Source organism: Leuciscus leuciscus (assembly GCF_965113295.1).
Source record: "Leuciscus leuciscus genome assembly, chromosome: 2".
NCBI lineage: Eukaryota > Metazoa > Chordata > Actinopteri > Cypriniformes > Leuciscidae > Leuciscus > Leuciscus leuciscus.
Genome location: NC_138726.1, coordinates 31,609,772 through 31,636,754, shown reverse-complemented (window position 1 = coordinate 31,636,754; position 26,983 = coordinate 31,609,772). Strand labels below are relative to the sequence as shown.

Below are 26,983 nucleotides of genomic sequence, written 5' to 3'. Positions count from 1 at the left end.
CGGCCCATACCATCTTTTTGCTACAAAAAAAAATAAAATAAAAAAAATAAATATTGTACATTTTGGTAACACTTTAGTTTAGGATCCAGTTCTCACCATTAACTAATTGCTTATTGGCTGCTTATTAGTACTTATATAGCACATAGCATTGCCTTATTCTGCATGACCACATTCTACATCCTTAACTTAACAATTACCTTACTAAATATGAATTAGGAGTTTATTGAGGCAACAGGTGCAGTAAATAGTTAGTTACTAGAGAAAATTGGTCCCTACTCTAAAGTGTGACCAACATTTTCACAGTTTCACACAACACAACAAATTACTGACAGTAAACTGATGCCCTGTTCTATTTCTGAGGTATTCCAAGCACTTGCGCTACTTCTGATGTAAGGATAAATAGATATTTGGTCATGTCTGGTGTAGACACAATGTACTGTAACAGCTGTCAGTAGTTCAGGTTCTGGTGCGCTGATATTTGTTTGCAGCAAACTTACCCGACCTTCAAACACATTCTCTGACAATGTGTTAGTTCCAGTCCTTGATTCTGATTTATCAAGAGCTGTGCTTTATTCACGATAAAACACGACTAAGACCGCTTCCCCCAACGGTTCTGTGCATCACTGCACAAAACCCTTAGCAACATAAACATTTTTTTTTTCTTTTTTAAGAAAAACATGAAAATTAAAAGGCTAAAATTTTAAAGTCAAAAAAAAATTATTTGAAAGAAGGTGAGTGGTTTGAGGAACAAACTGAGCATTCTGATAAAATGAACCGTCATGAAATGATGACTACAAGAGTAGAGTATTACGAGAGAGAGATCAACTAAGCGAATATATCACCTGCATCTGATATAGCATTCATTCTTCAGGTCAATCTTAAATCTATAATAAAAAAATATATAAAAAAATATTCTGTTACAATGTCTGCTGAGTGAAATCTTTGTCTTTGTCCTTTTAACAGTTAAGGGAATTTCCCATGACAGCAATAGTCAATGCAATTGTCGGTTGTGTATTATAATGTGTTGTTTAAAGTAAACATAATGGTAACACTTTATTTCGATAGTCCACTTTAGACATTCTTCTAACTGTAAGTATCTTTGCAGCTACATGTCAACTAACTGTCATTAGAGGATTAGTAGACTGTCTGCTTAATATTTGCTAACACTTTATTTTGTTGGTCCCCCAACAGACATTCTACTGACTATAAGTAACTTGGCAACTAGTCAACTTATTCTCCTAACCCAAACCCTAACACCTAATCCTAACCTAACAGTTTACTACAGTCTACTAATACTCTAATTAGAGTTAGTTGACATGTAGTTGAAAAGTTACTTATAGTTAGTAGAATGTCTAAAGTGGACTATCAAAATAAAGTGGGTAACCAAAATAGCGTTCTTGTTTACAACCATGTTTCAGTCCCTTTCAATATAAAAGTATTTGCTAAGTCTTTGACTCACTCATAAAGACAGTCTTTGCTGTCATCTAATGGCGTAATAATGTTAATTTCACTGAAGTCTAAATCACAATTACTAACGGACAAAAATAAAATATTATTTACTAAACAATAATATTTAAAGGCACAATATGTACGATTTTTTGATTAAAATATCCCAAAACTTCTAGAATGATGTTATATATTTTGTTGACGTGTACTTACATTATCCCAAACGTTTCCAACAGTGTTTAAATCCAGAGAAATCAGCAATTTTAACCAGTGTAACGAACCGTGTCATTGTGTCTCCTGTCAATGACGTCATATCTGTGCTACCCTCGATTTCCAGTTTTTCTTTCATAGAAACCATGGAAACACCAAAGACATGATGCGTTTTATTAGACAGGTGAGCAACTGTTTGGATACATTTATCCAAAGAAAATTGTTAATCATTGTTAACATGGTTAGTTTTATTGTTTGAATCGCTTGTTTTCTTGGTTTACCACGAATACAATGTTCTGACCATGCCTCAGAGACAACACTATTTTGTCAAGTGGCTATTAGCATTATCAGAAAGAGCTTTCTCTATCATACAATCCTTTTTTAAATTAATTGCTTGTAATTTAGCAACACGAGTCATCCAGTTTTTATTAATATGATATTGTAATATTGATCTAGATTACTGCAAAGTGCAGCAAATGTCTCATACCAGCCATCGAGTGAATGCACAGAGTAACGTTATAACACTTTCAACACACTCAAATGTATGATTTGTTTAAGCATGTAAAACAGCGCTGTGTTACCCCGCATACGCAACGAAAAGAGCGGAAGTGGCCGACTACAGCATAACTATAATAAAAGCTCCGCTGGACTGGCTCTCGGCCCTCCCAGCTTCATACCACAGTAACATTAATAAAACTTGAATATATTAGCTCATCTATGAACATGATTTCTGCCAGAGCCTATCGGATTCCTTTTCATCGGATGTCAGAACTGTACTAGCAGTGTTCAGTTCGAACCGGAGTCGGACAATGATGCCTACAGAGACAGAGAATATATGCTGCATGGAGATAGAACAGGTATAGTTTAGCTTAATTACTGTTAAAACTTATTTTGTCATCTTGCTTTTATCCACTATTAAAGCACGGCGTTCGTGGCTCGACTAGTCGAGATTGTTTTCCAAGATGGCTCCTGCCTGTATACGCGTAATGTACTGTCTTTATAAAGTATCTTCTTATTAAACTGTCTGTACACTTACAAAGTTCTCAATGCTTCGGTTTGCATGTAGGGACCATCATTATGCTACTGTGTTAGTGTGAGGCTATTTTGAGCCTTGTTAGTAACTAGCGATTTACTTTTACTTATTCTATGCCCCATCCCAGAGAACGATCGACTCGGTAACCATGTGTTAATTACCCCTAGGTCCTTTAAAGGAACACGCCAACTTTTTGGGACTTTAGCTTATTCACTGTATTCCCAGAGTTAGATAAGTCCATAAATACCCTTTTCATCTCTGTGCGTGCCGTAACTCTTTCTGATGCACCCACCGCTAGCCTAGCTTAGCACAAAGACTGGAGGTAAATGGCTCTAGCTAGCATTCTGCTCCCAATAAGAGACAAAATAACGCCAATATTTTTCTATTTACATGTTGTGATTTGTATAGTCACAGCGTGTACAAATAACAAGGTCACATGAGACACAGCCATACTATATTCTCAGAAGGCAAAGCACTGCTACTTGGGCGGAGTGATTTTACTCCGCAAATCACTGGCTGTGTCTCATGTGACCTTGTTATTTGTACACTTATTTGGCGTTATTTTGTCACTTATTGGGAGCAGAATGCTAGCTGGAGCCGGTTTACCTCCAGTCTTTGTGCTAAGCTAGGCTAGCGGTGGGTGCGTCAGACAGAGTTACGGCACGCACGGAGATGAGAAGGGTATGTATGGACTTATCTAACTCTGGGGATACGGTGAATAAGCTAAAGTCCCCAAAAGTCAGCGTGTTTAATAAGCTGGTAAACTTTATATCCGTAAAACAACTCTGATGAACTGTAATAAAGTGTGCTCTGTCCCTTTCATTACTGCCGTGACCAGTGTCATTTCGGAGGCTGTAAACTGGATCACGAACACAACAGTTGGTACAGATCTATTCTCGAGTAACAACTTTTTAGCAAGCCTGCTTAGTACGGACCCTCGTTCACAAAGCAGTCTGGTATAAAATGATTCAATCAAACATAAACGTATTTAGGGTGATTGGGGGTCGCATTCCCTTCAAAAACAAATGTAATCCACTGCGTCTTCAGCAGCTCAGATGTCGGGAGTAAATGATGACTGCTATGTTCATTCTTACATCCAACAACAAAACACCTAAATCGCTTAGAAGACATTCTTGTCTACAGATGCTCCGGGGCCGAAACAATGATGGACTGTGTACAGCTCACTCAGGGCGGGTCTATATGCTACTACGGCAGTGTCAGTCAGTGAAGCAGTTGTTCTGAGACAGTGCTTATGATTTATGGGGATTTTTATCATTATTGGGGGGTTGTGTACACACACTGCCAACACACATGAATGTTCAAACACCATGTAAAAGTGAATTTTGCATAAGGGTGCCCTTTAAAAAATGAGTTAAAAGTTATGTGCCTTAACAAGTAGAGTCATAGTCATAACAGGTAGCTGGAAGTTGGCTTTCGAACCATTGTGGTAATTAACACATTAACTTACACGATTACTTAATACTAGATGTTTCTAGAGATTGAATCCATGATGACACATTTAATTAATAGATATTCATATATGGCTTAACATATTATTTATAGTACATTAGTTGCTGATGCAGCAATCATTAATAATTGGTTTAGTTCTTCATGAGTCATACATTAACTCAAGATTACCCATGCATTAGTTAAGCATGATTTAATGCATATTAGTGCACCCTTACTGTAAACTGTAAATCTTCACCAAAATGTCAGTTCATTGATTTAGCCCAAAAAAAAAAAAAAAAAAAAACATTTAAGCGTGACGACTCTAAACCTTAGATACTAAGATATAGCATTTATAAAATGTGACATCTAGCCCTGGCCTCCTCGGTTTCAATACTTTCACATTTGTAATTTTCCTGAAAAACTACTACTAACATTTAGAACATAGTCCCCCTTTACAACACTCACACACTTCATTTGTTAAAGCAGTTTTAGACTTGTGTAAAAAAAAAATGATGCCAATCGGCTGTGGCACAGTTTGTGAAATACTGAGCCTCTCAAACCAGCCCCTCGGAGTCGCTGGGATTCTGTTTAGCACCGTTGTAAGCTCTTCCTTCTGACAGTCTGCGAGTGTCTTTGGAAGGTTTCTGTCACACCCCTCTTTATTATCTAGCTTTACAAGTGCCCTATTATAAAGAGGAGGCAGCAACAGGCTGTGTGGAACAAGGGGATTGAGGGTAAATGAAGATAAATGGCTCTTCACTTGTCATCATTCAGTCGGCTGCCCCCTTTGCATTGTGTCACGGTACAGGCTTGATTCAGCTGGACAGTGCTGTGCATGGTGCGTACGTTCACACTTCTATTTCTGGCCAGGCCAGGTGTCTCACTCTCCTCTGAGGTCATATTTTTAGGAAAGAGTCTGACAGGTAAGAAACATCAATTCAGCTGTTTCCTCAACCAATCCTTGTTAAGCCAACTTTATCATTTCACTGTTTAAAAACAAGATTTAAGATACACCGCATACTTTAGCATTGGTTTGCACTGTTGATCCTGTTGTGCCACTTTATCTTATCCGCATCAGAAGTTCCAACAGTTCTGTAGGGTAGTATAAGTTAAGTCTAATTCACACACTGCACAGACAAACACCAACAAACATGTTGATGTTTCTTACTCTCCTCGGACAGCATGCTAAATATGCATATTCTATGACCTATCTGATTATATGTAAGTACAAACTAGTGAAATGAAAAATCTGGGTAACACTTTATTTTGTTGGTCCCTTCTGAACATTCTGTGTGTCAACTAACTATAAGTAACTTTGCAAGTACAACTTATTCTAACCCTAACCCTACCAGTCTACTAATACTCTAATAACACTCTAACGAGAGTTAGTTGACTTGTATGTGCAACGTCACTTATGGGCAACATAATGTTCTAAAGGGGCCATCAAAATAAAGTGAAACCAAAACCTGGCATCCTTACTAACCCTTATAAGAAAAAAAAAAAGAAGGTAAATAAAAACCCAGAACCTCAGTGATTTTAAATAAATATTACAAAATATCTTCTTTTGTGTGTAGAATAGAAAAAAAAAAGTCAAACAGGCTTGGAATGACATGAGTTTGAGATTTTTTTTTTTGGGGTGAGCTATCCTTTTAACTCACACATTATATAGGAATTTGCCATCATTTCTCATAGCTTTTCCCACCCCAGTCCTTTCAAAATATGTTCTGCATTGCATGGTGAAGGGTAAATTGTTCATAAATGTATGCAGAAATTCAGGCTTTTCAGCAACTGTATACTCTTGAATGTTCTAAAAAAAAAAGAAAAAAAAAGCACTTCAACTAATCACACAACTTTTTCTAACACTTAAATGTAACTCTCTGCGTGAATGAATCCTTAGTTAAGTGTAAAGCGTCTGCACAGCACCATGGTACATGGTGCAGTGCAGTACTCAACTCAGAAGAAGAGTTCTTTATTGGGCTGACAGGCCTCTTGAATAGTGGGAGGAACACAGTGAGATGAGATCACAGAGCAAACACAGAGATGATTCTTTGCGGTGCTCTAAAGGGGCACATTTTCCATAATCTTTTCTTCCTCCTCCCACTTTCTCTCTCCTCCCATCTCCTGTGCTTTTCAAAGTGTCCAAAGTTTTTTTTTTTTTTTAAATGACAGTGACAAAGACACCTTTGTGTCTAAGAGGGAAATGGATGAAAGGAATGGAAGAGAGGAAATAAAAATAACTAAATGAAGGCTGAAAGATGCCTCAGAGAGACATCAAGGTGGAAGGGAGAGGCAGGTGGTATGATCTACCTAGTAAACAACCATTCTTACCACGAGCCTCTGTCAGCATAAGCCTTTGATGTGGAGAGGCAGAAAGAGCTACGACTTCGCAATATGTTCTTATAGTCACATTCTTCCCCTGTAAAACTAGGAGAAAAATCTATTTCAGGCTTTGGAACATAAAAAAAAAAAAAGTGTTTGTATATTACTTTTATTTCTCTCAGAGTGTGATCAAGGTAGCCAGTTTTCATTTGCACAGAGAGAAGACTCACAATCCTGTGAGAGGAAGGTGTGAACTGATAAAATGGTGTTGTATGAACCTGCGGGAAAATAGATGTTTTTCTATGATCATGTGCGGGTTGTTTCGGCTTATAATTTGATAATTGCAAACGGTCATGTGAATATACTACCAAATTAGACTGGGCTTTGTATTTTGCACAATAACTCTAACTCATATGCTGCAAAAGTATGGAGATCTAAATCTAAGGGCTTGATCTGAATCCTTAAACAGGCAAGAGTGGAAAATTGATCAGCAAACAAAATCACGTGATGTCACTTTTTAAATCATCTGGACTTAAGTAATACATATCCAAATTAGTTTTTTTAAGTATTTGATGTAGTTTGGATTTTATTAGTTGTATCTCCCAGGATACGTTGCCCTTTTCGGGTATAAAAAAAGGCCAAAGTCATCAATATTCCTATGATTTATTTGATACAAAAAAAATATAAAATGTGCAAAATATACTGCATGTATAACATGTTTAAGTGTCCTAAAATTTAGTCATACATATTTATTGTAGTCATTCAAGTCATTCACATTTTTCACTGCTGAACTGTCTCGTCTTCAATCTCAGGGGTGGGCAACTCCAGGCCTTGAGATCCACTGTCCTGCAGGGTTTAGCTCCATCCCAAATCAATCATTTAATGTAATTTATGATACAACATATCATTTTCAAAGTAATCCTGAGGACTTTGGTACGATTTTTCGTGTGAGTTTGATCAGGGTTAGAGCTTAACTGTGCAGAATGGTAGCCCTTCAGTAGCAGGGTTGGACACCCCTGTTCTAGCATAAAATGAGCTGTGTGAAACTCTGCAACAAAATCTAGTCTAGTTGAAAATGCAAAGATGTAGTCAACTTAACATAATAATATCAGTTTTAAATGTGAATATTAACATTCACAATGTTATTTTTCAATGTCACATTTTTTTTTTAACTCAAAATACATCGATTGAGAAGGGGGCCTGTGTACAGGGGGCCCTGAGGCCAGGAGGGCCTATACGAATCTTCTCTAAGGGCCCCAGCCCTGGAACGAGATTTATACTGCCACCAGTTCTTTGCAGTTCTTCACCGTCATGAAAGTTTATTATCGGCATGTGTTTTAAAGCCATATCCGTATAAACTTTTGATATACTGTAAGGTTTTCTGAGTGCACACATCTGAAGCACACGCACAGAAAGCTGGCTGTCAGACGGCGCGTACCGTGAGTATTAAACTAAGTTTTCTTTCATGTCTAATTGTGCTTAAACTGTCAAATACACACACGGTTATGTCAAAGTTTTCATAAATACAGTCGATTATGTCTGTAAACAGCAAGTTGTAGCAAATTAGCTCAATATTAATAATCAATAATAACTGGTTATAATTGATCATGAATATTTGGATCAGTTAATGTAATTAACTTAATGTTGTAAATTAATATTACAATCAATTACCCTGTTTGTCCCGTGAACAATCAGTGTTAATTGTTTATTAATTCTAAGAAATGCACATTTCCGGGGCATGGGAAATGTCTTTCTTACTTTACTAAGAGCAAATAGTCAAGATCTATGATTAGAGACTCCAGATATGAGCTTGAGACACGGACAACTTTATGTGTGACATGAACAAGATTTTATTAACTAGCCTAAACACTTAAACTACTCTAAAATACACATACATACATACATGCAAACAGTTTACCAAGGGAAAGAGAGCTGAAACAGAATACAGGAAAGCAAGAAATTATAGCATTGTTTGAAATTCAGCAGATCAACAGCCTTGAGCAAACCATCAGTTTAGTTCTAACACGCCCTTCTTTAAAAGGGGTAAGGATACTTAATGTATCAAATAATAAGACTAAGAATGATACTTGCATGTCTCGCCCATTTGAATTAAACTGTCCTGATGCAATTTGTTGAGGCTCCAGTTGATCTTTACTGATGTTGTCTTAATGAGAGAGAACCAGTGGGAGTCAGAGGATCTTTGGTGAATGGAAAGACAAGGCCGCATTCTGGCACAAGCTTGGGGGTCCTTAGAAAACTTCTAGTTCAGCATCATCTTCACATCAGGATTCCAGAAAAGGACTAAGACAATAAGAGGACTAAGAGTATAAGAGCGCTGATCTTGTGATCAGTGATTTTTAAAGCGTGAAGATGTCACACCCTCTGAAGGTGTGTGGGCCAATAAGAGGTTGTCCCTTTGGAGGGACATTTTTACAACCCATTGTGTTCTAGCATTGTAATTTCATTGGGTGTTTAAGAAAAGAATCTCCAAGATTCTTATAATGCTAATGCGTCACAAAGTTATCAAAATGTAATGTAAATTAACAAATGGGGGATGAAGATTGGAGTTTATAGAGACCAAACATGCCACACATATGATTTTGGTAAACCATAGTATGAAAAGTCTGAAACATTAACCCAATAGAGTTAACAAGAATACAAAGGTCAAACCACATAAAAGGAAAATCATGAGATGGGAAAATTAGATACATTTATACATTTCTCAAGTGGTTTGGTTTATATATATATATATATATATATATATATATATATATATATATATATATATATATATATATATATATATATAGGATTAACAGGGTTTATTTCACCTTCTCAGCAAGAATTAGGTGAGAGTCACAACTCTCTGGAAATTCCTTTTGGGGTCGTAAAACTTCTTATCAGTCTTAATGTGTCCTGTAACAAGACACCGAGTTTTGCCAGTGTGTTAGATTCATTTGTGATGTTAGTTTTGGGGGAAGTTTCATAGACCTTTGTTGGGAGAGTGAGTTTGCTGGATTATTCATTAAATATATGAATATTTCCTGTAGCTCAGTGGTAAGAGCATTGCGCTAACAACGCAAGGTTGTGGGTTCGATCCCAGGGGATTGCACATACCTATGTATAAATGTATAGGATAACGCAATGTAAGTCGCTTTGGATAAAAGTGTCTGCCAAATGCATAAATGTAAATGTAAATGTAAATAATGAATAATGTGTGTGTGTCTGATTGGTCCAGATGCTACAAAGTAAAGAAATCGCGGTAACACTTTATAATAACGTTCAGTTGTAAGTCATTTATAAGTGGTTAGTAAATCATTAGTAAATGATTAACTAATTATTTATGAAACATGACTATGCGTTCATAAATGATTAATAAGTGATATGTTAATTATTGTATGTATGTTTTGTAGATTCAGTTGTAAGTCAATTACAATTGATTAGTTAATGATTAACTAATCATTTACAAAACATGAATATGCATTTCATAAATGTTTAATAAATAATGTTATTATTATTATTATTATTTTTGCACGTATGTATGTAGCAATTAGAGGGTGCAGAAAGTGTTGTAAATGCCTTGAATACACATACGTTTCATTTGTAACAGGTAAGTGTAACACATTTACAAGTGATGCATAGTTTACACTTTAGATTAGGGGATGCAGAAAGTGTTGTAAATGATTTATAACACTTTCTGCATCCCCTAATCTAAAGTGTAAACTATTCATCACTTGTAAATGTGTTGCATATACATTCGTAGATGACATTCGTAGATCTTATGCCTTTTTGATTCTTAAAGTGGTAATCTACAAATGAAGTGTAAGACATTTACAAGTGAAGAATAGTTTACACTTTAGATTAGGGGACGCAGAAAGTGTTGTAAATGATTTATTCCTGCGTTTACACATCTATAACAGGTGTTGAACACTGTAGTGTGTAGTGTAGTGTGCACTGCAGTGTAAGTACTGACTGGTGAGGTTATAGACAGCTGTCTTCTCTGAAACACATGGAGTCTTTAACCACTGTGCACCTGATGTGAGCAAAACATACAAAAAAAGTAGCATCATTTATTAAACATTTATGAATCGCATAGTCATGTTTTGTAAATGATTAGTTGATCATTAACTAATCAATTGTAAATTACTTATAACGGAATCTACAAAACATACATACAATAATGAACATATCAATTATTAATCATTTATGAACGCATAGTCATGTTACATAAATAATTAGTTAATCATTTACTAATGATTTGCTAATCACTTGTAACGAAATTGACAAAACATACATAAAATGTTAGTATATCACTTGCTAATCATTTATGGATGTTTTGTAAATGATTAGTTCATCATTAACTAACCACTTATTAATGACTTACAACTGAACGTTATTATAAAGTGTTACCGATATTGCATGTGTATATTAGATCTGTGTATTAAAGTGAAAACAGCGTAATATACAGTATCAATGCTACATATGCTGTTAATATGAAAAAGAAAAACAGAAAATCACTCACTGCTCTTGACTGAATAACTATAATAATAGCTTTAATAAGAATACATTTCTTGAATGCTGTGATTAAATGCTCTGGCAAAGGGGATAAACATGGCAGACTATGTACAGCTGTTACAATCTGGTTGCAGCAATGGAGGAAACAGGATCTAAGTGCAGCAATCTTTAATTGAACGAAATCCAAATCTTACAAGAAACAGAACAACCAACTTAAAGCAATGACTACGTTTACATGCAGCCAATAACCCGTTCAAAACCGGAATATTAGCAATAACCCGGTCGCGAACGGCCATGTAAACACCGGCAAAAACCCGAATATGCTCATATCCCGGTTTTTAAAAACCCGAATATGATCCCTGGGGTACCCCTTTTCTAACCCGAATATTTGGTCATGTAAACGCGTATCGGCATATCCCCATCAAGAGGAACATTGATTTGTGTTCTGTGCATGTTCTATTCGCAAGGAATCTTTGTCTTTTGAGTAGAGACGGCGCATACAAAAACCCGCGTACAGTATACCGGAAGTAAACAAGAAGTAGAGGTAAACATGGCGAGACGCAGCACAGCACCACACTTTTGGAGCGAGGAGGAAAGCGCAAACAAAGGCGATCGCTATCTGCCCCGAACTATTCATTATCCACGTGCTGCTGCTGTTGTTGTTGCCTTTGGATACAGGAAGAAGAATCGGAAATGACGCATATTGCGTCTTAAGGTTGTCCGTACGTCCAGACACTAACCGTGCGTCGCCGTTTACATCGGGATATTGCCAATTGATTACAAATTCCATGTATACAGGAGTAACTCTCTCTGCTCACGCATGTAAACGGGTTATTCCGAATGTTTCAGAAACCCAAATAGTGGCCTTAACCCGACCATAACCCGAATATTGACAGCTTGTAAACGTAGTGAGTGATAAGAACTGACAAAGAACAAGACAGAACACAGGGTTTAAATAGACAGAACTGAAGAGCAAATTAACAAGACACACCTGAACTGAAATAACAATCATTCAAACACCATAGAAACAAACAGGCAGGGGGCGGAGAAAGACGGAACTGAATTAATTGACAGATTAAGCAAACACAGACAAGAACAGAAATCAAAACAAACGGACATCGTGACCACAGCTCACTCAGGACGGGGTCTATGCCGATAGAGTGGAATCTGTCATCAATTGTGGGCTAAGCATTTGTGATGTCACACTGCGTTGAAACTGCAAATAGCTTATTCTGAGACTCCACTTATGGTTTATGGGGATTCAAATAAAAATGTGGATGGATTTTTACCATTATAGGGTGGATGTGTACAAACACTGCCGACACACATTTATGTTCAAACACCATGAATTTTGTATAATAGGTCCCCTTTAATTGTTATAGTATTCAGGTCTGTGGATCTTCTAAACTAAATGCAGAATCAGTTCACTCCAGTGGAAAAAATACTACTGTATATGCCGTAGTACTGCTCTGGTCAAACTGGTAAATACATCTGTGGCATATATCGAACTGTAGCCTATGTGTTAAATGTCTTGAATGTGAATGTCACAGAAGGTCATTCGTAGCTTGTTATACAACGGTGCCCTGAGAGGACAAAAAAAAAAAAAAAAAAAAAAAAAAAAAAATTGAGCAGCTTGCATTCAATGTCTCAGTGAAATCGACTGATTGGAGGACAAACAATCTGACTCAAGTGCCAGGTGGAAATAAGAGAGATGGCCCCTCTGTGAGACTTCCATCATTTGCTTGACTCGGGTCATTTCGAACAGGCTACACCATTGTGCTTGATTGCAATTGACGTAGAGTGATGATGAACAGGTAACTGCAGAACAACACCAGAACAAATGTAAACACATTCATTAAAATTAGATAAAGACCACTAAGTGTCAATTATTTAAATATTTAGTTTTCTAATCAGTTCCTAATCATATACACATTACCTCACTTAGGTCATTTAGAACACATAGACCCATACAACAGGCTATATATAAATATATACAGGTTTTGAATGGGTTTTTAGTTAAATGCCTGGAAGAAGGTATGTGGTTAACACAAGCTCACTATACGTTTTATTCTAAAACATACAATATATCAGTAATACCCCACTTGTGATTTTTTTACTTTTATGAGTCTTGAAAAAGGTGGTTGCTATCAAGGGGCAGAGACAGATATTATCTGGGGCATTAAACGTCCCACCGAAGAGGTGAACTCATTAGTGCACTTTTACAGCCTTGTTGTGTTTATGCTTGTGTTCTTGTAAACTATTCTAACTAAAACTTCACAACTTGTAGATTTCAAATAGTTTAATAATTTTCGGAAGCTTAATATACCTTATTCAGAGCAGCGCCATGACAGGTATGAAAGCGAAGCTGTGAGGAATAAACTTAATGTGTTTTCAATGGCACCCGCTGTGAAAGCTCTTAGATCACTTATAATTTTCCACAGCTTATGTTGTCTGGAGTTTTATGTCCACTGAAATTTCTTGTAAACATATTTTTGCAGTGTTTCATCAGCAAAACAATCCAAAAAAACACATTAAATAACAGTACAACCCACTGAAGAGATGTTTGTCTAATTCTCACAGCCTCGATTTCATTCCCATTAAAAATCAAAGATGGCACTGCTGTGAGTAAGGTCAGTGGTGTAGCTTTTTACTTTTGTCGATTATATTTAGGCTTCAAAATGCTTAATCGTGTTAATTTGTGAGGATTATCTTGATGAACAAAACTTGCAAGAATTATAAACTTTTGTTAATCACAGAGCTTATTCACTGCAATAATCCAAAAGTCATAGGGAAAATCCCATTGAGAGAACCAGTGTGATACTAACTTCCGGGTTAGCATACACCATCTCTGCAGCACTTTATTGAGGCTGGCATAATATAACATTGTTAATTTGTATATTATCTTGAAACATTTATATGAGCCATATTTGATGAGCGGTACTTTATGATAAAAGATGATGTATCTCAGTGATAGCTGAAGTTTGATAGTAAGATCCAAAGCTTGCTAGTGATTTCTTTTTGATTGTCTGTTTGCACATGAATCAGATCCTCTCTTTACAGCACATTTTTGCTTCTAACGGAAATCTTTCCAAGAGCTCATGGTGAGAAAGTATTGTATTCCTGTTCATGAATATGCAGCGATTATTAAAACCTCCTAAAACTCTCATATAGTGAGGTAAAAATGGATGTAGGTCAGGTTTCAATATTGCATCAACCTCAGTGTTCCAGAAAACAATAAAATGTGTTATCTTAAAATGATCTGAAGAGAAAATGTATAATTGATTAGATCTCTTTGTCCAAAGGCACCATAAATATATTTATTAGTAGCTCACTTGTTGATTCTGACCCTGTTGTTGGTCCACTGCTGGACCTGTTCATCTACTAATTAAATCCCCTTGATCACTAAAAGCCCTTTACAATGTGAGGTGAAACTGACATACCTACGGACAAGTGTATGATTAAAGACACAAAGACTCAAAACTATGGTTCTTTGATTTAGTCCAGATAATTTTTACTTCATTGAGAAATATCTGTAGTATCTTTTGATCTCAGATAAAGCTGTGAGAGTAGCCATAATTATATATTTCCTGAAAACAAATGTTCTTTTCAGCTTTGTTTGATTTTCCCTTCCAATATATCAAAGCCTTTATCCACCACATCTCTTTCAGAAATCAAAGTGATGCTGTGATTTTCATACCATCCTTCAATAGATGACCTTTAATAAGAGAGAGAGAGAGAGAGAGAGAGAGAGAGAGAGAGAGAGAGAGAGAGAGAGAGAGAGAGAGATTGAGACTATTAGATTAGATTATGTGTTCTACTATTATGATTTATTATTAATGAATATTATTCATTCTGAGCAAGTTTGCATTTGTGAATCTAAATTGTATTATAGTTATTATATATATATATAGCTTGGGCTGCAAATATGGCAGAATTGTAAATGCTGCCTTTGCCAGATTTATCAAAACCTTCTCCAAAAAATTACAATCCCTGAAATTTCACGGTCAAGTCAGCATTCCTAACAGTGTCATTGTTCCTTGACTTTCACAACCTAGAGAGCTGAGGCTGCAAATATGCCACCTCTCTCTTCCCTCGTTAATATTTCCACTAGAGCGGTTTGTTGAGTAAAACCTTGTCTGAGATTGACACGTAGGGCTGCTGAAATTGACACTGAGAGATCACCTCCCCACCAGCTCTGAGGTGACAGGTCATAAATCCCTACAGAAATCCACCGGGGGGGAAAACACCGACCTGAAGGAGATTTCTCCTCATGCATATAGCATGCTTTTTCCCGTCGTCTCTGCCACTCCCAGCCCCCTAGGGACCAGCTGCCCACCACGCTGCATGCAAAGCAGTCCCACTGTCAATTGGGTGTGGGCAACACAACTTTCGGGCTTATGTTGAAAGAGGCATGAGAGGGGAGGGGATGTCTCCAGAAATTGTAGCCCTTTCCCTATTATTCGGATGATTCTGAATGCCAATTACCCAGAGTTCTGTGGGGAGCGGTGTGTCAGTCTGGATGGGTCTGCCATGTGAAGGAGAGAAGCAAACGCTGTGACTGCTGACAGTTCAGCATGGTGAAAAGACACAATTTTGTAAACACACATCAGGCACGGAGACAGTAAAGCTCACACATCCTTCCCTGCAAAGCTCTGGCAGTGTCAGCCATCATTCAGCCTATAAAGCATAACACCAAGACAGCAAAGTGGCTACCTAAAAATTTTATTTACTCACAAAAGCCGGTGAAAAGGAGGTGATTAAAACTAGGAGCTCCTTCTAAGACTGAAGCCTTTCCTTGAGGTTTATCTCTAGAACTGAAATGACCCCAGCTATAGTGTGACAAAATATTTTTCTTAATATCATACAATTTCCACATTCCATTATAAATTTGTCTGATTTAGTTTGTACAAACAGGCCTTTAGGTTTTCTATACTGGTGGGCTTGTCAAACTCTCAGACCCCTGAATGTTCATCCACTCAGAATCATTATCCAGGCTGTCTGGTTTTGCTTTTTTTTTGTCCACTTTGTCCTCCTTCTCCCCTCTCCTTGTAAATCAAATGTCATTTCATATCAGGAATTCTGACGAGTAGATGCGGTTGAGATTTGTCTCTATATTGCCACCCGGCGTACCCAGCTTTGATGTAATCGTTAAAAAAAGATACGAGGGGAATGTAGAAGTACCTGTGTTTGTCAGACACTGTTTTCTCATCAGATGTGCGCACAGTGATAAGAATCAGAGCAATGCCCATGGGCTGAGTCACATTCTGCATGACAATCTGCAAACATGTGTGCCTGCCAGAGGCTGGTCGTACTTTCTGCATGGAGGGACCTACACATTCAGCCACTGTAGTCGTATTGTCAATCATGTCATTTATTCACCCTCATGTTGTTCCAAACTTGTATGACTTTCCTTTTATCAAAAAAGATAAGTTGATGTTTTGTTCATACAAAGTCAATGGTCTATCATTGTCTGGATAAAAACAATCTTCAAAATATCTTCTTTAGTGTCATACAGGTTTGCGCAAAATAAGGGCAAGTAGATTAAATTTTTTTGATTATTGGGTTAATTCTGCTCAATTGTTCCAGTAAATATGTAATTTCCCTTTATAAATGTGGATTCTGAATAACAAGTAAAACTAATTTCCCCACTAACCTGCAGCAGACCAGTGGTCATCTCATTAACAACACTGTTAGACTTTTCAAGGGTTTTTTACAGTAACTTACTGGCAACACTGTTGCCAGTAAGTTACTGTAATTAAGAGTTACAGTACCAAACCATATTTCAGTTTTGTGTAATACAGTGCATTACTGTAAAAACGAAGCTAATCAGTACAGTGCATTACTGTAAAAACGAAGCTAATCAGTACACTACTGTAATTATTTTTATTTGTACTAAATATAAATTAGATTTGATAATTTTGATATATGATTAATTTTATTTTTATCCTACATAAGTACTACTTTCATACAAACCAATTAGACAAAGTTATCACAAAATACCATTTTTTTATTTAAAACATTTCATATATATCACAAAATAAACATGCCAATGCTGGAAATGATGTGTGAAATTTTTACACATTAATGGGTGAGTTTAGGGATAATGTTTTTTGTGTTAATTTTAACTCATTCATTGTGTTAATGATTTTAACAAAGTAAATATGTCAGAGAGGTTAACACAAAGATGTGTAAACGTGTTAAATTAACACATTTAGTGCTGTCCTTCACTGCACACATTTTTGAAAACATACATAAAACCATAAACAAAACATTAGCATTTGACTAAAATGAATGTAGTCATTGGTTGTTTAGCTTATACAAGTATTATAATGAAATATCAACCATTACATTCATAAAACTGCAGAATATAAATACATTTTTAAGCATTCAAAAAGGAAATGTCCAACACAGGACAAAACACAGTTCTTTTCACAATACATGACACATAACCCCACCTTCAAAATAATTTCACTTATTTCCAAAAATTTGTTGGATTCATGTACACTGGAGGCCAAAATAAGTATTTAAGTGTCTTAATGTTTTTGAAAGAAGTCTCTTTGATGCTCAAGAAACATTTCTTATTATTATCAATGTCTGACTGTCTACTCCATCTTTTCTACAGCATAGGAGTAAAAGTCATCATCAAAATAATCTTTAAAAAGCCAACACAATGTTTTTGTCCACCTTTGTGAATAAATGAACTTCTCCAAAGATTGGTTCCTGTTCAGAACTTGATTGACAACCTCAGAATGTTCCCTGGTCTGCATGCGTGCCCACAAACACAAATGTACTCAGTCCTTCAGAGGAGATCCCGGTTCCAACACTATATGAGAGAGAGAGAGAGAAAGAGAGAGAGAGTATTAGTGTCACATTATTTTTAACCTCCTTTTTTTGTTAATTTTTATTATTATTTTCACAAAAACTTAAGAATATATATTTGTAAACAGCTTTTGTCAATAAATACAGGTGGTAGTGGCGCAGTGGATAAGACACATGCCTTTGGTGTGAGAGACCCGGGTTCGAATCCACTGTGAGACACCAATGTGTCCCTGAGCAAGACACTTAACCCCTAGTTGCTCCAGAGGCGTGCGACCTCTGACATATATAGCAATTGTAAGTTGCCTTGGATAAAAGCGTCAGCTAAATGAATAAATGTAAATGTAAATAGCATACAAAAGAACTAAATAAAATTATGCCAGATTAAATTTTAATACTTACAAATCCTAAATTCTGTCCAAAAATGCTGAGATCCATAGAAAGAACGACTGAAATCGATGATTTTAGCCCATTTCAGCTTGTCTGCAGTGAAGGGGTTCCTGTTTGAGACAAATACACAGTAAGATACATGCAAGAAATCACTGTGTGATGATCGTTCTCCTTCCTACAGTAGTTAACCCACCTGCGTGTTGATGTTAGGACCTTCCTAGTCAGGTGGGACTGCAATGGTAGAGTCTTCTGGCTAATAAAATATCAAAATAATGCAAAAATATAAACTTAAGTTGTTTAGAATGCTAGATTTTGTATGAATGAATTAGTGAGAGTTTTAATGCAGTGCTTACCTGGATACATTTAATCTGGTGAGACTGAACAAAGACAATGGTCCATCTTCTGATTGGTTCATTTGCTGTCTAATAAAGTTAGACATAAGGCAAAGGTCACTTATTTGATATAAAGTTAGCCAATTTTATAGAGATTTTATAAGATATTGTAAGATATTGTAAGCTACTTAGTCTGCACCAGTGGCTCAAAAGCAATTTTCACATAGCGTATTGCTAATCATTTCAGCAAATTTATCTCAAAATATATCACAAATGGGCTGGCCTACCTCTGGAATCTTGCTGGAAGTCACTGGCGCGAATTGGCGCTTTGTTGCAGTTGCCTTTAAACACAAAAATGGAAGTAAATATTAAATTCCATTAAAAAAAAAAGTATAATATGGTATAGTTTGCAAACTAATGCTAAAACTATAAAGGTTCTCATCAGTAGGCCAACATTAGGCTATAAACAGAATTTCACATTAGTTTATTCACATTTATTGTTAATGTAAACGCGTTGCTCGTTGGCATATTTTAACTCGACAATTCAATAATCTAACAAAGTGTGTAAAATGAAACGTTAGCTCAGTTTACCATGGTAAAGTTCGTTACCGCCATGCTGACGACGAGTAACGTTAGGCTAACGTTAACGTTATAACATAGGTTAAACTGGGCACAATCCTGACAACACACACAGAATGTTTTGTTTTTTTACCTTGCTTGCTGATCTCTCTCTCTCGGTGAAGTGAATTCTGTCTCTTCCACGGGCCAGACACGAACGTCGCGATCCAACAAAAGACAGACCCCATTACCTACACTGGATGCTCTGACGCGACACGACAATTCCCAGACAGTCAGTGTAGTGCATAGACTGTAAAAAATAGGTGTAGTGATGCGCCGCGGCCGTTATATTTCTGACGTAGTCCGATACGAGTCCAAGCGCTCGCGCTATTTCTGACAAGGGATAAACAGGTATGCATTTAAAGGTCCGGTCGCTTCAATGTGTCCAATATAGACAGCCTCTGGCTATTATAGCGTTGTAGACACGCGGTGTAAGGCAAAAATTAGGAAATAAAAAGCACGATGGAATGGTGCCAGCCAGAGAGGCAGTTACGTCAAATACAGTAGTATACAGCAAATTTAAAAAATACAGTAAGTCTCTGTATGTGGTGTTAGACGTCACAGAAAATTCCCATGATGCAATGGGAATCACAGTTATTTACTGTAAAGAGAAATAGCAGTATAATACTGGGGGATTTAAAGTAAATAACTGTAGAAATTACAGAAAAGTCTAACAGTGAATGTTTTTCATGTATTTGTCTTATCTGTTTCATGTTGGGTTTCCATTTATAAATGTTTTTTACTGATAAACAGGATTTGCTTGTGCTCATTAGTGCATTTTCCAGTCTTTTAGGATAGTTGTATGAATGTGGTTCCTGCTTTAAATAATTTAGCAATGTTAAACATATTTAATCATAAACAACAACATGCTGACTTTAAATATAATTCAAGAATTTCGGCTTAAATATATAATTGACATACATATAGTAACATTACACAGAATAGACAATAAAACCTTTGCTCTAATCGTATTAAACAGGTCACACACACATATACACACACACACACACACACACTCGCACACACACACGCACAATGACACGCACACACACTCGCGCACACGCACACACACACGGACACACAGACAAACACTGCAGCAAAACTCGCACACACACACGCACATGGACACGGACACACACACACACACACACACAAACACTGCAGCATTGTGGTGACTAGTTTAGAGCACCCTGAACACCCTGTCGTGAAATAATCTTGTATCTTAACCAGCCACTGCTTTCTCAGATCTGCTTGGGTTGGATTAAAACTTCATTTTCCATTGAGTTAGGAAAATTCTGTACACAGTAATTATTAGAACATCTCTTCTCCTATCTATGAAAATGTTCTTATTTGTAAATCTTCTTGCGGAAATATATTGTATGAGCTGTTTAGTCAACTAGGTGACTACACAGCATTGAAACATACATAACCAGACACGCTGACCATGATATTTGAAAATGTAAGTACGTTACAAAGCTCAGTGCAAGTAGTCCATTATGTCGCTCACTTCCAGACATTGCGGACGAGGCGATGTTGGGCATAGCGGTTTAGATTGTGGAATGTAGCTGTCGAGGACTTATTTTGTTGTGATTTGGGACTCTCTGACTCATACAGTTAGGTCGAATCGTGGTGTCTATGTTTGAGGTCACAGCTGTCATATGAGGTCTCATAGCTTGTGATGACTTGTAGCCTGTAATCTCTTTTTGACATTTACAGGCAAGCTCTTAAGGGTAAGATATGTAATATTAAAAGCAAATCTGCATTAAACAAAGATGATTTCAATGTCCGTGTCTGGGTAAATACAGCTGCTGTGCACAAAAAAAGCCCCTTCAACAATTACAGTTTAATGGTGTCTGCCAATTAACACTTGAGCTTTTAATCAGTTTACTGACTCATTAATGGTTCACACCTTTGTTAATTTAACATTTATAACCTCCTTATGCTTTGTAATCGACTTTCAAAATGTGAAATGACAACTGTGTTATATTACTCTCATTAAGCACAGCTGTTTGAATAATCCGTTGCTCTAAGACAGTTTTAATTAATGATACAAAGTCAATTTATTTAATATGACTGATAATTTTTGGTTATGATGAAAACTTCTGTGGTCTTTTTTTTTTTTTTGGAGTGCTAAGAATCAAGCTCCCTTTAACATGCTCTTCGCAAAGGAAACCTGGGACATTGGTGGCATATAAGAACAAGGTCCAATCTAGTGTTGACATTAGGTGGCGGTGACAGGGAGACAGGGAAACTATTTTACCTTGTCTAGCAAAATAAACCCTGATTTGTTAGTGTGCTCAATATAGACGAGAGAAGCTACTATGTGTGTTTTTTTTTTAGATGTTACACAGACATCCTGTGACTGAGGCCAAGTGGACGTACAGACAGGCAATGAATTAAGGACTGGTGGTTTTGACTTTGTCCATTTGAACTCTTTCTGGACAGAGAATGCCCACATTTTTCTCTTTTTTACAGAAAGGTGAAATAGATAAAAAGGGACTTTTGATCTGCAAAACCTGAGCTAAAACTATAAAGCAGCATATTTTATATTATTGCCCGCATTTTCTAAGATTTATATTCTAAGCTTTGCAAACATCAGTGTGCAGAATACTGTTGAGAAAAGGCTAATGTAGGTGTATGTCTGACACCTTGTGCATTTGTTCTCAATTTTCTCTTTACACAAGTTGCACAATCAGAGCACTGGAGTTTTAAACATTGGAATGCCACACCAGGGTAAAGCAATCGTCCCCAGCCTCATCAAATGTGACTGGGGGCTTTTCTTGGCTGTGGTGCAAGGCTGCTTTGAATCATCTGTCAATGGCCTCGCCTGGATAAATGTCATATGTGGAATATCGCAGGTGGCAGCTGGGCTGCTCCAAAGCGGGGGAAGACAGCCAGAAAACAGCCGAAAGCACCCCACGTTCACCACGGCGTGCAGCCATTTTCTCTTATTTATTTACTCTCAATGCAGGACCTCAGACCACACACATCAGCTAAGACCAAAGGGGTCTCCAAACCATTTCTCAAATTTAATCAAAAACACACAGGGGTTCCCTTTCCTCTGGCAACTCCTGCACGGTCAGAGTGTGACGGTCTACAGAGTTTCATTTGTGCCGCACATTGCACAAACTGTTTGTCCATATAGAAGACAGGGAGAAAACTGTTTGCCTCATTTGAATATATCAAAATATCCTACTGTTAATGTGTGCCTGAGCACCAGGATAGATTTTCTTGCTAAAACCCTATAACACCATCAGAGTTGCCCTATAGAGATACAATATTTAATTACCCACAGTTTTGTTTGCAAGGCTGAGAACAAAAGCGTTGGTGGAGGATCAATGGGTTTCATTCACAATAATTACGTGGATTATTTGTATTTATACGCACAGGATAACTTCTCACTAAAAATCTCCACCTAATTCACTGGCGTGCACATGGATTTGTTCTTAACCTCATACGAACATTAATGAATTTGGAGTATTCTAAATGAGTGACCGCATGCCAGAGGTTAGTAATTTGCATAGATATGCCCAAACCATGTCCATATAAGGGCTTTCCATACACCCTTTCCTTTCACGCTCTCAGCAAACATGACGCTCTCTAAAGACATGCTCTCACCAGCAAGATCCGCAGCAAGATCCTCGAGCAATGCCAGGAGTGCCATCCTCAAAGTTCAAACAAAAAAATGCAGGAAATTTGCAGCTCGAGCTATAACGCACCTTTTCTTACTTTTACTGTATACATTGTGTGTGTGTGTGTGTGTGTGTGTGTGTGTGTGTGTGTGTGTGTGTGTGTGTGTGTGTGCCCACCACCCAGGTTATGAGATTTTTGCATATGAGTGTTTCCAGTTGTTCCTACATATAAATTTAGAATAGGTTTTAGAACAAAAGTTATTAATGAATCATGATTTTTATGTGGAAACATTTGTATGCAGATTCCACATACACATTTGTGCGTAGGCATAGTTAGTGAATGAGACCCATTGTCCCTTTGGGTTTTTCTGACAGTGAAACAGTACTACTGCTAAAAACTTTAATTTGTATATTTTTAATTTTATTTAATATATTAAGTTTAACAGTGCATCTTCCTCTTCCTTGTTCAAATAAAAGTTTTGTCCATGCTGAGGTTATTTCATTCTTTTATTTTAAGGAATGCTCTGATCATGAAAGTCTGATGAGAAAACAAGCATGTAGAAAATCAATTTTATCAAGACTAAGACAACATTTTTATTTTTAAACAATTTGATTGCCTGCCAGGATGTTCAAATATAAAACATGAATGTTTTGGGCTTTCTGAAGAGCATTTCAATTCCTCAGCTATACTATAATGAATGGAAGAGAAAAACTGCCTTTCTAGCTCAGCAAAGTTTGAATAATTGAAGCTCAAAATGAAGATTGACAGGAGATGCAAGTCTGGCATTAATATGGAATGAATGTGACAGATTGTTTATTAAGGACTTGTCATTGTTTACTACGGAGGGCAGCTTTGCCTTGACTTTGAGCGCTGTTAGAGACAGGGTTCAGAGTAGGTTCAGACAGCAGCCCTGCAGCTTTCCGCATGTTTATCACTTAAGCCCTCTAGCAAAATCCTTCCTCTAAACTGTCCATCCTCATAGAACCGGTCCACTGTGAAAGATGTAATCACGTCTGCAAAATATTGCACTTTTAGCCTCCGAATTATCATTGAAGTGAGGCTGACAAGAGACAAAAGCTTGAACCAAATCCCCCCTTACATGGAAAACCAATCGAACATCACAGCAGAGGGAAAAATTAACCGAGTCTTTTATTGCATCTTCAGATACAGACCCTTTACAAGAGGTTAAAAATAGATATAAAACACTCTCTATCAAATGATTTTCGGCAGGTACCTCAGGCCAGTGCCATGTATCATTCTTTAGCAAATGTTTACAAATAGGTATACTTCAAAAAGTGCAGCATATACTGAATCTAATAGGAGATGCCCTGAAGTGGGTGTGAACATGTGCACCTGAAACTTTTAAACATATGCCAGTAGTTTCTCTACAACACAACACAGCACAGGTGCCAATGAAATACAATCTAGTCCATAACTTGACACACTGCATCTTTCTTCTGGCTTATTTCACTAAAAATGCAACATGCAAAACCTGGAATCTTACAAATGTGCAGCACATTGTAATTCCAGGGAGAAAATCCCATAAGAGTTTTATGAGTCTAGCTCATATTAGCTGTGAGGGAGAAAGGCTCAAAGCACCTGTTTTTTTGTGTGTGTGCGTGTATTTATTCATTCCAACATCTTTCATCATATATAGCTGACAGTCATGACCATGGTGGACTGTAGACACCTGTGTTAGCAGGATCTGAGCTGAGAGGAAGAAGACCTTCGAGGCCAACAAATCATGCCAGTAAACTCAATAAAACCAAGCCTGTGAAAGATTTATCCTCCAAAACAAAGGCTGGAATGGAATTGGTATGTGCTGACAACCTTGAGGGCCATGAAGGATTGCACCTTAGAGACCACACGTTTCACCTTAGAGAAGTCTGGGGCTAGTTGTCACAAGATGTTTATGTCTCAGTCCAAATACACAATTGTGTGTTTTTCGAGCAGTGCTACAAAATTAAAATGTCTAATTCTTTCCTTCAACCTAAAATTGCAATTTCATCATCTCTGTGCTAGTTGTTTGGTAACAAGTTGACAGAGAGCCACACTAACATACATACAAGAAGGGACTAGTCCGCTATATAAATGCATCTTTACACAGCCGACTTAAGGCGGCTCTGTGTCTGATCAAAATTCTGTGTAACGATGCAATGAGACTTTGACTTCACGGTGTGCAGAGGGATAAAAAGCAGGTTATGGCTAAGCTCAAAATTCTGATAAGTTTTTACCAAAAAAACAAAAGATAAAAACAACACCCTAGGAATGACTCCCAAGTCATTATCTTTTTATGATATGTGTGATACTATCTGGGGACATCGTCCCTGTGCTTTGCCGGTAAATGTCGTTGGATGTTTGACACAGGCAGAAGAAAGAGAGCAATCTCCAAATGACAGCGCTACTGAAGATGGAGATGATGTAGAATAAATTTGGCCACCAACAAGGAGTATGTTTTCTGATTTCAGTCTCTTATTACTATTACGTTTCTTTATTTACAACTGGACAAACAAACACATATCGGGGGAAATTACACATTCTCACATATTTCCACTGATTACAGTAGCCTAATACATTAATGTAAAATATTAATGCTGAGTAAATTCCATGTGCTTTCTTTTGATGTACTCCATTATTGATTTTATAAACAGCATTGATTCTGAATGTGAACCACTGTCTTAATTTTCTGCAGGCACACCAGAAATGACAAGTCTGTGAAAAAAATAAATAAAAATAAAAATAATAATTAAAAAAATTAAAGCACACCATGTTCAGGAGTGCTGCATTCCAAAATAACCTCAACGAGTCAGAGGAAAAGTTATTTGCCAGAGAGGAACAACTGCTGCAAATGCATAGGGAGGAGAACTTCAGCAAAGAGAAACAGTATTGGAAGTGACCAGGGAGATGCGGGCAATGCAACAGGAGGCTATTAGCCAGTTTGGCAACATCTTAGCAAGTATATTTCCTCCAGGTGGTGCCCAGTCAATTGTTCGCCAACCCTTTACTCACCAATGGAGGTCTGGAACATCATCAGTTCATGTTGCCTCATGAGATGCTGCACCATCCACAGTGCCAAAAAGTAATAGTGATGAGAAGCCTTATGAAAGGGTGATGGCCTACTTATAAAAGCTTGATGGTTTTATGGGATAAGTCACCCAAAACTGAAAATTCTGTCATCATTTACTCACCCTCATGTATGTCATACAAAGCTGCATGACTTTGGATACACAGTTTGAAACAACATGACAGTGAGTAAAATATGTCAGATTTTTCAGTTTTGGGTGAGGCATGATTGTAATACATTTGACTTGATTTATGCACATACTCAGTTCAATCTATAAATCCAGTATAACTTAAGTTCTGAAGCCTGAAATGTTAAAGCATTAAAAAAGAGCACTGTTCATCAACAAATGAATATTTGAAATAAGTTCTACATTTTTTTATATTTTAAAATATTAAAAGATTATTGTTTTAAATATTATTTTTAATAGTATTTATTGTTCTGTGACTAAAACCACATATTTGTAGTATTTGATACATTTTTCAGACTTCTGTTCTATTGTAGTCGTCTGTATTAATATGTTTTATAGATAAAAAAGGAATTAACTTATAATTTTTTTTTTTTTTTAAATAACAGAACAAAACAAATTTAACAATTACATTAAAAATTTTCTCAACTAGTTCCTGCAAACAATTTATCAGCAATGCATCTCGAATGGGAACAACAGATGCACTGTCTTCCATGTTGTCAACTATAGGCCTTTCCACACATTCTTGGGGACAGTCCCAGTTGTCCAGGGCTCACAGTGGATTTCACAGAAAATATGCAGAACGCAGCATGCTAGCACTACATCTGACACAGTTAATGTTAATGTCATTTCTCTTAAGTAAGCATCTCCAGCTTCATTTAAGGCGTCCAAATGCGTTCTCCACAACTATCCTTGCTAAGCTCAACCGATGGTTGAAGTGTCGCTTTTCTTGGCTGAGTGTAACACTGTTAGGGCTTTGATAAGCCATTTTTTCAAGGGATAGGCAGGGTCACCAATTACATATAGAGGAATCAGTCTCCAAGCTATTAATATGCCCTGAGTGCTAAAGCAAAAAATAAATAAAAATAATAACATATATATAAAAAAAAAAAAAATCGAACTCTGGTTCGGACCAGGCAGTCCAAACAATTGTGAAAGCACCCAAAGAGACTTCTTTCAAAAGCATAAAAAAA

General features: G+C 36.9%; 1 protein-coding gene and 1 long non-coding RNA gene across 3 annotated transcripts in view; both read right to left on the bottom strand.

Moving 5' to 3' along the window:
* The window catches only part of cdh8 (cadherin 8), a 406,841-nt gene that overhangs the window by 235,286 nt on the left and 144,572 nt on the right, over positions 1 to 26,983 (bottom strand). The gene's annotated exons all lie outside the window — the stretch shown is intronic.
* On the bottom strand, positions 17,265 to 19,329 carry LOC309493436. 2 transcript variants are annotated; one of them, XR_014203931.1, is made up of 6 exons: positions 19,223 to 19,329; positions 18,798 to 18,851; positions 18,532 to 18,600; positions 18,372 to 18,431; positions 18,191 to 18,288; positions 17,265 to 17,795 (listed from the first exon to the last, which is right to left on the bottom strand). It is a non-coding gene; the product is annotated as an uncharacterized lncRNA (long non-coding RNA). The 2 variants fall into 2 exon arrangements; XR_014203932.1 differs by lacking the exon at positions 19,223 to 19,329 and having other exon boundaries at positions 18,798 to 19,185.